Source organism: Ictidomys tridecemlineatus, chromosome 5, assembly GCF_052094955.1.
Source record: "Ictidomys tridecemlineatus isolate mIctTri1 chromosome 5, mIctTri1.hap1, whole genome shotgun sequence".
NCBI lineage: Eukaryota > Metazoa > Chordata > Mammalia > Rodentia > Sciuridae > Ictidomys > Ictidomys tridecemlineatus.
The window spans coordinates 96,491,860-96,509,703 of NC_135481.1; the positions used below are offsets into that span (position 1 = coordinate 96,491,860).

The 17,844-nt window shown below is 45.2% G+C and overlaps 1 protein-coding gene and 1 long non-coding RNA gene across 4 annotated transcripts in view; one reads left to right on the top strand and one right to left on the bottom strand.

Annotated features, from left to right (window-relative positions):
- The window catches only part of Mideas (mitotic deacetylase associated SANT domain protein), a 63,565-nt gene extending 60,073 nt beyond the window's left edge, over positions 1-3,492 (bottom strand). For all 3 annotated transcript variants that reach the window (XM_078050506.1, XM_078050505.1, XM_013356866.4), the window contains exon 1: positions 3,336-3,492. The gene's annotated coding sequence lies outside the window, so the exon portion shown is untranslated. The remainder of the gene's footprint in view (positions 1-3,335) is intronic.
- On the top strand, positions 2,814-17,384 carry LOC144377887 (uncharacterized). Its single transcript, XR_013439125.1, has 2 exons — positions 2,814-3,707; positions 16,884-17,384. It is a non-coding gene; the product is annotated as an uncharacterized LOC144377887 (long non-coding RNA).
- Positions 17,385-17,844: the final 460 nt, after the last annotated feature.

The window sequence follows — 17,844 nt, forward strand, 5'->3', positions numbered from 1 at the left end:
ACTTACAGAACTACCAGCCATGGCATCTGGAAAAGTGACCTGCTTTCTTAAGGGTCTGGAATGCCCGCTTCAGCTGGGGGTGCTCAATCTCCTTTTTTTGGAGGTAAGTTTTGACGTCAAAACACTGGGTTGCCGTGTCAGGAGTAAGGTAGCCAGGAGGAAGCAGATGAACAGAAAAATACCTATCGGGTCTGGACAGCATAAAAGGTCTCCATTCTAAGAGCACCCGCTTCCACAGGGCTTCTCCATCTGCCTCCCTCAGGAGCACACTGGGGTTTTCTGCTGGAGTTGCTGAACTCCAGTATTTTTCCTCTTGGAACACTAAAATTATTTTGAAATCTGTCAAGTTTTGAATTAGAGCTTTTACATTACTGTCCCTAATTGTGCACAGCAAGGCAGCAGGCAGAGCTGCTCAGAGGCCATGAACTGGGCAGCAACTTCAAGCCATAAATCACCATTTATGTAAGGTGGGAGAGGAAGTCAGGATTAAGTTTCTGGTCTTAAACTGGGCTGTGTACCATTGCAAGGCAAGCTCTGTGAATCCAAAGGCAAAGCCAAGCAAGCCCAGGAAAGGGCCTGAATTTTGTGCAAAATTCAGCCAGGCTGAAGAAGTAAACAGGGCAACTGTTTGGTAGACCCACCGCTCCAAGGAACCACACTTCCTTCTCTGATCCTTGCAAGAGGCCCCTCCCCTGTCCTCTTCCAGCTACTCTAGGACCTTTGGGCATTTTTAACCCCTGAAAGGTTTGCAAACTCAAAGCTTTCTTTCTTTTGGGCTCCTTTTCTGGCCCTCATGCCAAGTGTTGGGCACCATTAGGCATTCACTAAAACAGTCCCAGTCAGGTGATGCAGCTGACCAGGACCTTGACAGTCAAGTTCAGTAAAAAACCAAATGTCCCTAGAACAGGGTGTTATGCAACCTAGGGTGGCTCCTACTGCAATGGGGCTTTTGCTCTAAACCTCATTCCCCTGTGGCAACTGTAACCAGGCTTTCCAGAACTGTCCTGATTTTACATGTTTGTCCTGGAGTCTCTGGAAGCACATAGGTGGAACTGCCAGGGACTGTCCCCTAATGTTTTGGTTTGACAAATGGTCACTGTGCACATGATACACAGCTGGCATGAGCCTGCAAAACAGCATATTCCTTCCAGGTGAAGTTCAGCTGTTTGGTCGGGAAGAGGGCCAGGCATGGAGGCGCTCCAGAGTCATCGGTGCCTGCCACACTGAGCAGATAGGCTGCCCATGCACTGCAGTGGGGTGGTGCCACTGAGTCACACACCAACCTAGCATAGTCTTCTGCATAGGACAGGGTGTAAGCTGGTTGAGATTTGGGATAAGAGAAAAATGGCCCTGCACAAATCCAGTACATGTTTTTGACAATGTACTAGAGGAACTGTGTGATCCCTCTACTACAGTTGGCCACCTCTGAGGCCCTCAAGAAGAAACTGCTTTCTTTCCACACTTGCAGGCCTGAGTCCCTTCCTGCAAGCAGCATCTTAGTAGATGTGAGGACCCCACCACCTGGTCTGTACTGCAGGCCTTACTTTGGAAGCAGGCCTCAGGGAGTGCCACTGGAGAAAATGTGCAGTGAGTTATTCCTCTGCCTGTCCCTGGCCCCAGACACCATCACAGACATAGTTTTAAAACCCCAGCAAGATTTCTTTGGCCACAAAGTATCTTTCCCCTGTGGCCAGAACATAATAAAGGAATTAGGACGGACACACACACACACACACACACACACACAAACCCCAAGCATTAAGTCTCTGCAGGTGACACTTCAAGACCCAAGAGGAGTTGGCCAACTCAGACACACATGGTTTGACAAGTCTTCCTAGTAGTCCAGTCACCCATGCAATTCTGCTAATTCAAACAGCTTTCCCGTTTAGAGAGGTTGATAGCCATCACCTGGCTCCTTTACCTGCTGACGTCATCCCACATTTTCTCCAGACACAGATGAAGGTACAGCTCCTGGCACAGTTTCCAGGCTGCCTAAGTTAAGAGAGGAGGGATCCTGCCCTCACGAGTTCACTCCAACTCTCAGGCCTTTGGCAAGTTGTCAAAGGTTAAGGGAGAGGCAAGGAAACAAATCACCTAGCTAAGGTTGAAGGGCAAAAGAACGTAGAGACTTGCAGCTCAGGCCCAGATCTGTCCTGGGCATTTGCAATGCAAATCTGCGTTTTGTTCGCCACCACCAAGATCTTGCACAATAGCCTATGTTATAAACATCCACGCCAACAATGCCTGACTGTGCAATCACGCTGTAATTACAGGCCGGCAGGAAGCTGCTGCTTGGAACTGCACCACTCAACCTCTAGACATCCCATCTCGGAGTCTCCACCGCTCGGACACACATTCCTGCACACATCTCGAGTCCCCCCGGGCTGCTGCTGCTACAGTTGCAGACACAAACCAGGGAGCCCGGGCGCCACCAGCCCAGCCCGCCAAGCCTGGAGTTACTCCTCAGGGATGTCATAAACTTCTCAGCTGTTCTTTAAAAGACCCTGCGCCACGAGGCTACTGAGGGCGGCGGGAACCACCGTCAGAGTTTCCAGGCACATTCCTGCAGCACTAGCAGTTTTAGAAAACAGAAAAGAACGAGATGCCACAGAGTCCACTGGAAGCGGCTTTCTGGGTTTTATATAGAAAATACTCACATATGTACGTGGGCGTGCTGACAGTTTTTATGGCTAAATTGCAAAGTGTTAGGCCTTAGCGATTACCGTCAGGTTCGGGACGCGGTAGGGGGAAGAGATAAGGGTGGGGGAGTCAGGAGGGATTCGTTGCAAAGGGACTGGGGGGCAATTCGGGTTTTGTTTTCTGGAAATGCGTAGGGTGGTTTTTCCAAACTTCTGAGTTGCTCTATTCACTGGAGGGCCAAGCAAATAAAAGTGGGGGGAAAGTTCCTGTAACTTCCTTCCTGCAACCTCGTTGAGGGCTACGAAAAGGAAGAGAACGTTTCCCAGGGAAACGCTGGGAGTGGAATGGGGGTGGCTGCGCCAGTCTACAGGGATGGGACGTGGGACAGAGGAGCCGCCCCAGATGTAGGCCCCGGGAAGCCCCTTCCCCGCACCCCTTTTCTCTCAAACGGCGCCTGGAACCCGCCTGGCTGCAACCCTAGCTGTTTTAAGTCCTGCAGCAAAGCAGCGACTCTAGGGGTGCAGCCAGGGGCCCTGATCCCCGCCGCCCAGCTCCTCCCCTGCAGTGCCTCCTCGGTACCACCGCGCCCGGCCCGCCACATCCCCGCCCGCGCCTGGTAGCCTGAGCCCCAGAACATTTCCAAGCCCCACATCTGCACCCCGGCAGCGGAAAGGGGCGCGGAGCCCGAGGCTCACCTGTGCGCTGGATCCCGGAGCGGCTCCGAGGGGCGCGGGGCGCGGGGTTCAAGCAAGCGCGGCCCGCAGACTCAAACTTTGTTGCTCTCGGGACGGCGCAGTCGTCACTTCCTCGCTGAGCGGGCGGCGCAGCCTGGGCTGTGACCCAACTGCTCGCGCGGCGGCGCGCCGGGCCCTACCGCCACCAGCCCCGCCCGCGCCCGGGATCTGCGCGCCCAGAGCCCGGGAGCTGGCTCTGGGCTCTGCGCTTCCCGGGCCGCGCGGGGAACCAGAAAGTCTGAGCGATCTTCTACCAAATGCAGCCGCTGGGGAAGCCTCCTCCACCGAATCCTCCCAGAGCCGTGGAATTGTGTTCGGAGGAGCCGCGCCGAGGTGACCCGCTCTCGGGCTGGTCTGGGAGGTGGTGTTGGGCTTAGGGACCTGGGGACTGAGTTCAGGAGACCCTAGAGAACTAAAGTTCCGGGAAAAACACTCCCCTACACACACACACACACACACACACACACACACACACACACACACGGCTGAGGGAGGGAAAGGAAAGGTTTTTTGGTTTGGGGTTGGGGTTGGAAAGGTCATGTGAGAAAGCAGTGTGCTCTGTGTTTTCCTAAATGTCTGAACTAGGCCCTCAAACACGGGTCTCCTGTCAGTACATTCGCCCAAAAAGCCTGTGCGATTGTCCTGTCACTTTCACGTGTTGTGCATGCGCAGGACATTTACCAGGTATTAGGTTGCAGGGGCTATTTTAGCGCCCAAGTTGGGGCTACAAAATGGTGGTTCTGTTCGTAGTCCTCCTCCGTGGATTTCCACCTATTTCTATCTCAGAAGATCATTTTGGGGCCTGATGCACTCAGGGTTTCGTCGCTGGACAAAAGTGTCTTTTGGTGGAGTGCAGGGTGGAGTCCTGTGAACTTCAAGCTTCAGGCAATAGTAGTTTTGAAATTTTATCGTTTCCTGAAATAAATTTGCTCACCTTTTTAAAAACTACAATAGAAAGCCACCCTTTGGGTTACTGATAAGTAGCAACAAAGTAGTTAAACAGCAGTATTCAAGGAAAAATTCGTAATCCTCTAAAGCTGGATGGAAACCGGGGTTAGCCTCTGCTGTGGTTTACAAAAAAAAAAAAAAAAAAAGCAGTCAAAACTGCAGTGGAGGACTTTTCCTAACAGGAACATTCCCTTCATTGTAGCTTGCCCTGGAAAACAGGAATCTGTGAACGGTGGCTCAAAAGCCTCAATTAGTGAGGGCTGGACAATTTTCCCATTTTCCCCATGTGGGTCAGGAAAAAGAAACTCCCTTCCAAAGCTTCATATTTTTACTAAAGGACAGAAAAATCATAGTCTTGAGTGAAGTCTTTGTCCAGAAAGGTATATAGATGTAAAACTGATGGAAAATAACATCTGGGAAATGATTCCCAGGTCTGTGTTAATACTTCGAAAGCCACAGAATCACCCTAAGATTGGGAGCATGAAGATCCAAGCTGTCCTAGCAATACAAATCCTCTACATTGAAGCTGTTAAGGCCCTAGTTCCGGTTTTTAGAAGCATCAATGACACATTATTAACACAAAGCATATTCTATAAGAAAAATAATATTGCTTTAAGAAATAAGTTTATCAAGCCAGGTACAGTAGTGCACACCTGTAATCCCAGCTACTTCAGAGCCTGAGGCAAAAGGATCACAAATTCCAGGTCAGCCTGGGCAATGTAGCAAGACCTGGTCTCAAAGTAAAAAAATAAGGGCTGGGGCTCAGTGGCAGAGGACTTGCCTAGCTCATGTGGGGCACTGGGTTCAATCCTCAGCACCACATAAAAATAAATAAAATAAATAAAGGCATTCTGTCCATCTACAAGTACAAAAATTTTTAAAAATAAATAAATAAATAAAAATGAAAAGGGCTGGGAATGTAGGTTGTGGTAAGGCACTCCTGGGTTCAATCCCCAGTTCAGAAAGAAAGACAGACAGGCATCATTAGACTCCATAATTATAATTCTTTCAATCTTACTCGGGGGAAGGAGATGAAGGAGGAATTGCCCATTTCAGTTTGTAGTAGAAGTAAGTCCTTAATGCATTTTGCTTAAGGCAATCAATTAGGTGAGAAATGGCCACCAGGCATCTAAAGATAGTTGTGTGAGGGCTCGAGTTGTGGCTTAGCCTTGCAGAGTGCTTGCCTAGCACATTCAAGGCCCTGAGTTCGATCCTCAGCACCACATAAAAATAAATAAATAAAATAAAGGTATTGTGTCCAACCAGAGCATACATAAATATATTTTATATATAAAGATAGTCATGCGATACTCCATATTTGCTAAAACAAGAGCAGAATATTTCTTTATTCAGTGTTATGATTCCAAATTTCCCAGTCACAATTTCATGAATATTCAGTATTTCTGCATGCCCAGGAGTAATTAGCAGATGGTGTAAATGTGTGAAGGTGCACATAGACATTGCTTTCTATACATAAGGTAGCCTTTGCTGGGGTATCAGAGCACTGTGTGGAGGATGTGGTAGACAGCCAGTAAGACAGCTTCTTACCAGTGATCTCTGCCTTCTGGTGTTCACACTCTTGTGCAATCCCCTCTCCTTAAGTGTAGACCCAATGATTGATTCTAACATTTAGAATATGGTATAAGTGTTGTGATGTCACTTCTGAAATTAGGTTATTAAAAAACCTGTGGGGGCTGGAATTATGGCTCAGCGGTAGAGCGCTCGCCTAGCACGGGCGGGACCTGGATTGGATCCTCAGCACCACATAAAAATAAAAGGCATTGTGTTGTGTCTATCTACACCTAAAAAAATAAATATTTAAAAAAAAAAAAAAAAAAAAAAAAACAACTGTGAGTTCCATCTTGGGTGCTCTGTCTTTTACTCTGTCTTGGATCACTCACTTTTGGGGGAGCCAACTTCCATGTCCTAAAATGGCCCTGTGGAAAAGAAGTAAGGCCTGCCAACCACCACTCAAGTGAGCTTGGAAAGGGATCCTTTCCCTCCCCCATGCTAATCAAGCTCTCCACTGAGACCTTCAGCCCCAGCTAACAGCTTGACTACAACCTAACCCCAGCTAAGCTGCCTGGATTCCTGACCCACAGAAACTGTATGATAATAAATGTTTGTTGTCTTAAGCTGCTGCATTTTGAGATGATTTGTTACACAGACACACATAACTAATACAGAGGTCAACAGAGAAGTCCATCAGGGACCGATGACAACCTGACATGACCTTCCTGATCCCTCATAGAAAATAGAACAAAGAGAAAAATCAAGGCCCTGACCCAGATTGAAGTGTAATACATAAATTCCAAGAACAGAAAGCTTAGCCCTCACTTCTTTTGCAGAACAAGAGTTATCCTTGATTTTAAACTAGGTCAGAGGGTGTGGAGTGCTGCTCAATCGCAGGCAACCCAGGTATTGGGTGTCACCTACCTGAGAGCACATGCAGATGTCTTTGTGTCACAAGAATTGACATCTGTATAGGCATCCTCCTTCTCTTCCTCAGGGCATGTACCCTGATCCCTGAGGCCTTGATATAACCAGTGGTCATGAAATCAGGCCTTGGTTCTGAAAGAAGAGCTTGACTTTGACTCTGGCAGCCAGAAGGTATAGGTGATTTTGATGGGATATCTAAAAACCAGAAAGAAAAGTGTGTGGTCCTGCAGTTGAGCAACTAGTAGACTCTCTAGTAAGAACCACCTCTGTGCTGCTTCCAAGGCTAGAAAGAACATGCTGTCCACATGATGGTGTCTTTCTCTCCACATCACTTCCTCTCTGGCTGGAGCAAATTATTTACTTTTAAAATACAAAACACAGTTTTAGGAAGCAGAAGAAATGTCATATTCCTTTGGTCCTGACCAGGGCAAGAATCTGCTTGTGATTGTCCCCATGGCCCCCTCTCCTCAGCCAATCCCGTAGAAGCTGGCAATCATAGAGGTCATTTCTGGTTTTCCTCCAGGGACATTAGGCTCTGATTTTTCTCATGTGCAGTGGCCACAGCTGCTGTGTTGCCCTGCCGTCATCCGGTTGCTATGACTTATGAGGTTGTGAATGTGCCAAAACGTGAATCTATTAATTTAACAGGAACTGGGCTCAGCACATATATTCCTTGTTAGGTCATTTGCTTTGCTACCTAAACCACATCCAATGTGTTCAGCAATGGGCACATTTCCTAGAGTCTGGCTTTGCAAAAACGTCAAATGCCCTGAATTTTGAGTCTGCACAGTTTTACATGATTAAATTACTTTGAAGAACATAAAGGCGTTCCAGCATAAGGATGCATACAGATCAGTTCAAGGAAAAATTAAGGGGCCATACATGGGTAAAGTCTCTGGTCTTCATTCTTTATGCATTTAGATCCTCTCTGCAAGAGGGGAATGCAATAATATCCTAGGAATCCCTCCCTGAGCCCTGGGTGCATCTAGTCTGAGATCTCCAACACCAGACTAGGTGGTATGTGAAAGGAATCATGGTCCTTTTCCATTGAGTTGAGCACACAGGCATTTTTTATTCATCCATTCAGCTAATTCTCACTGAGTATCTACTACTGAGTGTGCTAGGGATGCAAAGATGACAAAGTGTCTCCTTAATGGGACAAAATGACACTTAAATTACAATGTAACAAGAGAAGTACTAGAATCAATCTCTGCATAGGGCTCCATGAAATCTCAGAGAAGACAGCAAGTAATGTCAGGGAAGAAAAACGGGTGTTTTTCTTAAAAAAAAAAAAAAGTGTATGTGTGTGTGCACGCACACATGTGCTATAAAAAATCATCAGGATGTGTTGCATTAAGTAATAGTAAGCATTGTATCATGTAATGTTTGTTTCAGAATGTAAAATAAATAGCCTCAGCAACTTAGCAAGGCTGTAAGCAACCTAGGGAGACTGTGTCTCAAAATAAAAAATAAAAAGAGCTAAGTGCCCTTGGGTTCAATCCCTAGTACTGGAAAATATATATATATATCCTACATTCAAATGAAGAAGTGTGAGCATTTTGGATTTGGAGTGATAAATACTAATAACTATCACACACTGAAGGCCTCTGATGGGCCAAGTATCATGGTGCCATCCCATTTTATTGTTGCAGAGACTAGCCATGACTTAGAGGTTTTCCAAATCTTTCTAAAGACTCCCTCCTTGGTCAATCAAAGGTGGATTCCAAATGCTGAGCTCCTTGAGTCCTCTCTTAACAGAGTAGAGGCTCTTTCCACTCAAACAGCAAGGCCAGCTCTAAGGCAGAAAAAGATCCACCCTCTTTCTAGTCCTTCAGGGAGTGGAGAGGGGAAAGAGGAGAGTGGGGAAGGTCAGAAGCGCATGCTTTTCCTCCTCTCCAGGTCTTGTAGAGGAGCCAGAAAGGTGCATTACCTAATGAGTGTTACTCCAGTCACAGAGGGCACTCTTACCCACTGAGGATTCTGGAATGAAGATGCATCCAAAGTGGGTTTATATTGAACCAAGGGACAGCCATGTCAGAGTGAACCTCGCTGTCAAACCTGAATAGGCAGAAATTCTGAGACTTAGCTCTCCTGAGTCCTCACTGTGAACTTAGGGGAAGATCAGGGGAGTCTGCCCCAGTGAGAATAGAGGAGGAAATAAGCACTAAGTTTCAAGGGTAAGAAGCTGAGGGCAGGGTGGAAGGGGTTGGAAGAGCAAGCAGAAACCACGTGTGGTGGCATGCATCTATAATCTCAGGAACTCAGGACGCTGAGGCAGGAGGATTACAAGTTCGAGTCCAGCCTCTGCAACTTAAGCAAGGTTCTAAGCAACTTAGTGAGACCCTGTCTCAAAATAAAAAATAAAAAGTGCTGGGGGTGTGGCTCAGTGGTTAATCACCCCTGGGTTCAATCCCTGTTATCCCCCTACTCCCAGAAAAAAAAAAAAAAAAAGAGCAAGCAGAAACCAAGGTGACAAGGTAACTTGGTTGGTGGTTAGGAGCAAGGATTCTGCATTGTCCCCAGACTGCTTGGCTTCAAGTTCTATCTCTGCCACATACTGTGTGACCTTGGACGAGTTACTTATCTTTTCTGTGCCTCAGTTTCTTTATCTATAAAATGAAGGTGATGATACAAATTGAACATACTTAAGGTTGTTATGGAATTAAATTATTTTGGAAAGCTCTTACATATAAGTGTTCCACATGAATCAGTTAAATGAATAGATCATTCATTAACCAAAAGGGCTCTACATGGATATTGCAAGACTCCAAAATTGAACTTTCAGTTAGAAATTCTACTAACTTTCAGTTCATGAGAAGGACCAGGTCAGCTTAGACTGCACATTTAAGATGTGACAGAAATTGTGAGATCTGAGCTGGGGATATAGCTCAGTTGGTAGAGCACTTGCCTTACATGATAAGGTCCTAGGTTCAATCTCCAGTACCACAAGAAGAAAGAGAGAGAGAGAGAAGGAAAAGATAAAAGAAATTGTGAGATTTGACCCCTCTACACAGTCCATCTGGAAAGACAGACATTGTGCAAGTATTTACATGAATTTGCCTCTGATTGTCCAAATGTTATTTAGGAGGGGACCGTGATAGGCACAATAACAGTCCTCCTCAAAATGCTCTCATGTCCTAATGAATACATGAATATGTTAGGTTATATGGCAAAGGGGAAATTAACATTGCAGAAGGAGTTAAAGCAGCTAGTTAGCTAACCTTAAAATAAAGAGATTTTCTTGGATTATCAGGGTGAGCCCAACGTAATCACAAGGGTTCCTAAAATGGACTTGGGAGGACAGAAGAGGAATTGGAGTCAGAAGGAGATGTGATTATGGGAGAATAAATGGTCAAGGAGCTGCAATGTCACTGACTTTGAAGATGGAAAATAGGGAACATGAGCCAAGAAATGTGGGTGGCTTCTGGAAGCTAGGAAAGGCAAGGAAACAGATTCTCCCCCAGAGCCTCAGAAAGGAGCACAGTCTTGCCAACACCTTGATTTTAGCTTGAAGATCCCATGTTGGACTTCTGACATACAAAACTGTAAATTTTTTAAAATTGTGTGTGTGTTTGTGTGTGTGTGTGTGTGTGTGTGTGTGTGTGTGTGTTTCTAGGGATCAAACCTCTGTTGTTTTAAGCTACCAAATTTCTGGCAGTTTGTTACAGTAGTCATAGAAAAAAAAATAGCAAAGGACGTTTTCTAAATGTGATGTTTTCTGTGAAGTATTTAAACTGTGTATTAGAAGTCTTAGAAACTCAATGGCATGAGTCCCAATCTCTGAGATAGTATCTTGGAAGTGCAACCTGTGTAGTCTCCCTTGGCTTAAGAACGGACTCTACTTCCCACACTATGTCTTGGAGCTTCTCAGATTTGTTAGTCTGGCAGGTCACTATGTGGAGATCAAGTGCAGAAATGGGTAAGAAAAGTAAACCAGATTCAACTGTCAAAAGCTGTTGTGAGCTGGGCACGGTGGTGCACACCTATAATCCCAGCAGCTTGGGAGGCTGAATCAGGAAGATTGCAAGTTTAGAACCAGCCTAAGCAACTTAAAGAGACCCTGTCTCCAAATTTAAAAAAAAAAAAAAAAATTTAAAAAGGGGGTTGGGGATGTTGCTCAGTGGCTACACACCCTTGGGTTTAATCCTTGGTACCAAAAACACAAAAACAAAAACAACCCTGCTGCGAACACTCTCTACACTTGATGATCATTTGAGGATCCCAGAACCCCAGCTAGGCTGCACAATCACCCAGAGTTTATAAAGAAACTTTTTTCCCCCACAATAAATAGAAAAACAAATTTTTTTCTGCACTCCCCTCCAAAAACAAACAAACAAACAAACCCAACCATCAAGCAAAGCCAGTGCTCAGTATTCCTGGTATCCAGATTGGCCAGCAGTGCCAGAATCTCATTCTGTCACCCTGCACAGGTTGCTGTTTCCTGTTTGAGACAGGTGACTTTCTATTGTTAGGCTCAGCCCAAGGGTCAGAGGTCTCTGTGCAGTGAGAAGAGTCTTTTCACAATCCTCTACCAGTAATAAATGTTGGTGCTGGGATATCAGTCTTACTTTAATGTGGGAGGTGTTATTTGAATTCACCACCAAGAGATTAAGCATCATAAAGTTGCTTTAGGGCCTATGACTTCTTTTGGGAAGAAGGAAACTCTCCTGTCCTAGGTGTGGTAATGGCTGAAGATTCCAGGAAAGCATCAGGTCTTTGGTAGTATATGGTGTCCATAAGGAGCTACATACAGCTCTATAAGGGATCTTTTGTGAATTGAAATTCTTCCCAGCAGCTCCAAGGACCTGTAGATAAATAGTGTGTGGCTTGCTTGAACAAAGCAAAAGACTCCACATACACCTAATTTATCCCCTTCTACTTCCTAATTCCAAAAAGAGTTCTTTATCAGGCAGTGAGCTAGAAGAGTCATTTTGGACAGTCAGCTCTCATTATATTTTCATCATATTTCCATGTAGAGCAGCCCACTACGTCAGCTGCAGTGTCTGCGACCATATCCCTCTTTTAGAATCACTGTCTAACCCTGACCCATTTAAGTGGCCTTTGCCCTATATTGTTGGACTTTGCCTGGTTTCCTGACACAATTTTTGCCCTTTGCCCTCAGTTAGAGGGTGGGGTCACTGACTCATCTGACAGGATCTCATTGCCTGCCTCCAGTCAATGGATTGACTGCCCTATGACATGGTTGCAGAGTCTGAGGACCAATGGAATGCTAAAGAATCCCTCTGTAAGACCATATCCCAGGTCCTGATATGGTGCCACATATTCAGTTCCTGTTCCAAGCTACATCCTCTTCCAGGCGGAGAAACACATCAAACTGCCTTTGGCTTCAGAGCCAAGACCCAACTGGATTCTGGATATTATAGATATAAAATATCTGCTTTGGAGGTGGAGCCCACATCACAAATAAAAACTGACTTCATGGCCCACACATTTGTGGTTTCAAATGACAGAGTAGACCAAGTCAGGAGTCTTGTCGACTGCACCCTGGTGACTGGCAAACCTTACCATATTTACCTAGGTATTGATGGACATGGTGTAAGAGATGAGTGTTCATCCTACCACCAACTGCAGGGTGGCCTGGCCACCATGGGCTCTCCCAGCATGTGCTATTTCTAGGAAGCAGATAACATTTGGAAGTTTGCATTTTTTACCCATCTGTGAAGTTCTGAACTTCTAGGGATTTCTCAGTCATGCAAAGAAATGACTTGAATTGTCTAAATGTAATCAAGACAGTGAAATGGAAGCTATATACATTGAAAAGTGGCACACATGCCAAAATCCACAACAAAGCCTTCAAATGCTCTTTCCATAACTGAACCATTAAGAAGCAATATAGAAAGGATAAAATACTTTGAGTCTGGCTTCTATGTCCCCATCTTCCCCATCCCTTGACTTCTGATGTAGCAGAGGGCTGTGAGTTCACTTTCCACATATGTACTTGACACTTGGGAGACAGTTCTTCGTGAGTCTCTCACATGTCTGTGTGCTTTGCAAACCGTCACGGACTTCCCTTTGTTTTAGACTGTCTTTTTAAGGAAGCTTCTTTTTCAAAGCAAAGTGCACGCATGATTACTGTCCATTATTTAAGATTCTGACTCTAGATTGGCATGGTGGCTCCCAGTGGCTTGGGAGGCTGAGGCAGGAGGATAGCAAGTTCAAAGGCAACCTCAGCAAGTTAGAGAGGCCTGAGCAACTTACTGAGACCCTGTCTCTAAATTTAAAAAAATAAAAAGGGCTGGGCGTGTAGCTCAGTGTTTAAGCGCCCCTGGGTTCAACCAAAGGAGGGGCTGTGGGATGGGGCGGGTACATTCTGACTCTGAGCTCAGGATTCCTCTCTTGTTATATATACTTCCCTGTGTTAAGTTATCACTTGGCCCTCTTTGTATTGACAATTGGGGCTCAGGGAGCAAGCACAAGAAAATGTCAATATTCTAGCTGCAGCTCTCTCTGTGAAAAAAAAGACCTTCGGTTCTAATACAGTAAGAAGTCTTGTGCCTTCTGCTAGCACCCTTAAAACTATTAGCTTGCAAGCAGGGTAAAATCTCAGACCCTACACAGTTCTTGACAACCTCTCATTTCTTTCTCACATAACACATCTCTCCAATCCACCAACTAATTCCCCTCACACCTGTGATCCTGAATGCCACCTTGGTAATTTAGGCCAAGGGGAAACTACTCATACAGAGGTGAAGACAGATCAAATTAAAGAGTAAGATTGAAAGTAGGGCAGGACCTGGTGACAGGGCTGAGATATCAGGAAGTTTGGTTTAAGCCCAAGACCAGAGAAGGATCACTGTAATTCTGGGCTGTTAATAGCTATATTGTTAGTTGTATGTTTCAGTCAACTGACTGACAGGCAATTCTAAACATGTTTAGGTGAACGAACTTGTTGGTTTTCCCATTGGTAAAATGAAATAAGTGGGATTAGATTGTTTCTTAGGCTCCTTTCAGCTTTACATTTGTGCTTTATAAATCTGTAACAAGGCTGCCTAGTGTACACATTAAGCACTTGACCTAATTTGAAATAATGATTGCAAAAGAGGACTATGATACGGTGCAAAGAACACAGCATTAGAAGTTAAAAAGCCTGAATTCTAAGCCCAGTTTGCTACTACCTGGTTGCATGATCCCTGGAGGATATAGGTATGGGATATATACCCAAGATGACTCTAGATGGTTCAGTGGTGTGTCATCAACTTCACATAGTGAAAAAATTACTTCCTTTTCATTTTTCTGATTATGTCCAAGAGAGTCTTAGCTTAGTGTTGATTTCTTTAACAACTTTCTTCCCCACCCTACCCCCCCCCCCCCAGTGCTTGGGATGAAATCCAAGACCTCACTCATGGTAAGCAAGTACTCTACCACTGAACTACACCCTGGATTTTTAAAAAAAATTTTAATTTTAATTAATTAATTTCTGAGACAAGGTCTTGCTAAGTTGCCCAAGTTAGGCTCAAACTTGGGATCCTGTTTCCTCAATAGCTGGGATTCCAGGCCAGTGCCACTGTGCCCTACTTTCTAACAACTCTTTGATAGCTACTATCCTCCCCTTTTGGCAAAGAGAGGGAAGTCTGAGGTTCAGACACTTTATAGGCAACACAACTACAGAGTATTTAATAACATTGCCCGTCCCATTGCTTTATTTTTATTTTGCCTTCCATTTATGGCAGATAATACAAGTTTACCATTTATGGGAATGATAGAATTTTCTTTGAAAATTTTTATGAAGATTTTCTAAAATCGATGGTAGTGATGGTTGTACAACTCTCCAAATACACTAAAAGAAATTGAGTTGTGCACTTCCTGTGGGTGAATTGGGTGATGTGTGAATTTTATCTCAATAAAGGCATTTCTAAAAGTAAATTAGGGACTGTGGGTGTAGCTCGGTGTGTGTAAAGCACTTGCATAAAATTCAGGAGCCATGGGTTTGATCCCCAACAGCAAAAGTATTAAAAAGTGAATTACCTTCTGCTGGGCTTTTCTACTATCAGCTACTTGCCTGTTCAGACTTTGGCCAATTACCTAGCATTGGAGTGCTGACCCTTGACCCCCTGAGGTTTAGCAGGGTGTCTTGGTCCCCACCAACTTTCTGGTTTGAGGGTGATTCCTCCTATAGCAAAGTAATCAAACCTAAGCTACTTCTCTGATGCCACTGCCAGTCCCCACCTCAGGCCACCACCATCTCTTGACCAGACAACTATAATGACCTTCAACCTTGCTCTCTCCATGCCTTCTCCAAGTCTAGTTCAAAGTAGGTTTTCTGAAGTAAAACCAGATTGCGAAACTCTCCCACTTGTCCTCCAGTGTTCCCTGCTGTCCTGTGTGTGCAATCTTGCCCTCTCAGCCCGGATTCAAAGCACCTTTGTGAACCAGTGTCTACTGAACTCGCCAGCCTCTTCCCAATCTACTCTTCATCTCCACTGTGCGAGTCATGTGACATGATTTACAAACCTCTGAAGGCTTCTTAGATGTCCTGGACACAAGTACATGCTCATTAAGTAGTAATTAAGATGCTGAGCCCTCCTGCCGCGAGCCTTTGTCCCTGTCTGTAAGATGTTTTCCTCCCCTCTATATTCTCCCGACTAGTTTTGACTGGTCCTTGTAGATTCTTCTTACATGTCATATTCTCAAGGAAGACTTCCCTGACCTCCCTCTTAGGAGCACCTTTATGTACTTGGCTAGTATCCTAAGCTTTCCTCTATCATCATGAGGCAGAACTAGTCAAATTGTCTATATTTATATTCTAGGTATGTACTTGCCATATCTGAGTGACCTTAGGCAAATCACTTAACCTCTCTGTGCCTCCATTTCCTCATCTGTAAGATGGAGGTAATAATAATAGCTACTAACAGGGTGCCTGTGATGATTACATGAAACAATGAATAAGATCTGGTCAATGTCAGCTCAGAGGCTGGCATAGAGTGAACACTTGATAAACGTTAGCCATTATTATTTCAGCACACATCACAATCTAAACAACAGTTCCCTGCTTTGTCTTCCTTAAGGGCAGGGAGTATGTCTCATTCACCAGCAAATCTCTGGGTGCCACACATGGAACCTGACCCCCATGGTGCTGAGTGCAAATCTTTGAATGGATGAATAGAATGAATGAATGTCTTGCTTCTTAATTTAGTTCAGCAGATGTGGCCGGATCCTGAAGTCCTTTCTGGATTCCTAACACCAATTTTCCTTACTCTGGTCTAGCAAGATCGCTGCCTGAATTTTGTTGATGGCATTCTGATTTCAGATTTAAATATCTGGTTTCAATATAAGACAGAAACACCCCCAGGTAGTGCAGAAGGGAAATTTCTTTTTGCACAGTTTGTTAGAAATGTCCTCTCAGCACCGCCACCTCCCTTTGCTTTAATGAGTCACGTTGAGTTGTGGGCAACACCCAAAGAGAGCAGGTCATTCATGCTTCCAACAAGGGTTTGCTGGGCTGGGCCCTGTTGGGTGCTGAGGATGCCCAGGAGGGGAGGAGAGGGGAGGGGAGGAGCCCTGCTACCTGGGAGCTTCCAGCAGAATGTCCACATCTAGCTGACCAGACATGGAGACAGGCATTTTCAGCCCTGGATGCCCACAGCAGGTGTCAGGATCTGACTAAGCCATAGGACACTGGGAGCCAGAGCAGGCTTAAGTCAAAGGTGAGGGCAAGAGGTGAGCAGTAGTGACAGGAGGCAGAGCTGAAGCTGGCTGAGGTCAGGGTCCATCAGGTGACGTCCTCCAAGGTCCAGCACCTCAGAGAGAAGACTTCTTCTTCTTCTTCTTTTTTTTTTTTTTTTTGTACCAGGAATTGAACCCAGGATTGCTTCAACACCGAGTCATATCCCTAGCCATTTTTTGTTTTACTTTCTTTATACAAATGTTTTATTACATCAATGTAAAATGTATACAACATAAAGTGTTTTATGTTTTATTTTGATACAGGGTCTCACTAAGTCCTAAGGGCCTCACTAAGTTGCTGAGGTTAGCCTCAAACTTGCAATCCCCCTGCCTTCACCTTCCAAGTTGCTGGGGGAGAGAAGACTTCGAAAAGAGCAGGCCTGGTATAGGGATTGTTGTCAACCTCACTTTTGGGTGTGTGTGCTTTCCTCTCTCCAGGTAAGAGCCACTCAGGACTTCCCACCTCAGGAAAAAAAGGTGAAGAAAACAGCGGCAGTCACAGCCAGTATTCCAGAGCAGCCTCGGGTCTCCTGTCAAGACCTGCCTCGGGAAGGTGTGGCTGTGGGGCTGGATGGCCAGGCCTGTTTCTGGGGCTGGCGCCTGGCAACAGGAAAATGACAAATACTGAGGACTGAGGCACAAGGCCCAGAATCTACTAAACCAACCGAGTGTCCTTGTACAAGTCATTTTACCTCTTGTGCCTCCATTTCTTCACTTAGAAAAGAAGTGTTGGGACAATGCTAAGTGTTTGCAACCTTCTGATATGAAGACCTCTTTTAAAAAGTAAAATAATTCAGCTGGGTGCAGTGGCTCATGCCTGTAATCCCAGCGTCTCAGGAGCATGAAGCAGGAGGATCATGAGTTCAAAGCCAACCTCAGCTATTTAGCAAGGCCCTAAGCAACTTAGCAAGACCCTGTCTCTAAATAAAATATAAGAAAGGGTTGGGGATGTTGCTCAGTGGTTAAGAATCCTGGGATTCAATCTCTAGTACCAAAAAAAAAAAAAAAAAAGTAAAACAATTCAGGCTGGGGATGTAGGTTAGTGGCAGAGTGTTCACCTGGCATGTGCAAAGCCCTGGGTTCTACCACCAGCACCTAAACTCCATATAATAGCAGTGGTAATTTTGGTATCTGCTGATTTAAGCGCGCGCGCGCGCACACACACACACACACACACACACACACACACACACACACACCAAGCAAAATAATGAAAACCAATAATTTGTGTTCTGCATGTCTTTAATCAATAGGAACACCTACCATCATTTACGAACATTAGAGGTGTAACATCCTTTAAGGCTCAGAGTCACAACCTCCCTGCAAAGCTCCTGCCCAAATGCAACCAGTTGCACTTTCATCTTCCTTAGAACTTACAGAAATGAGTTGCTTGTGCCTC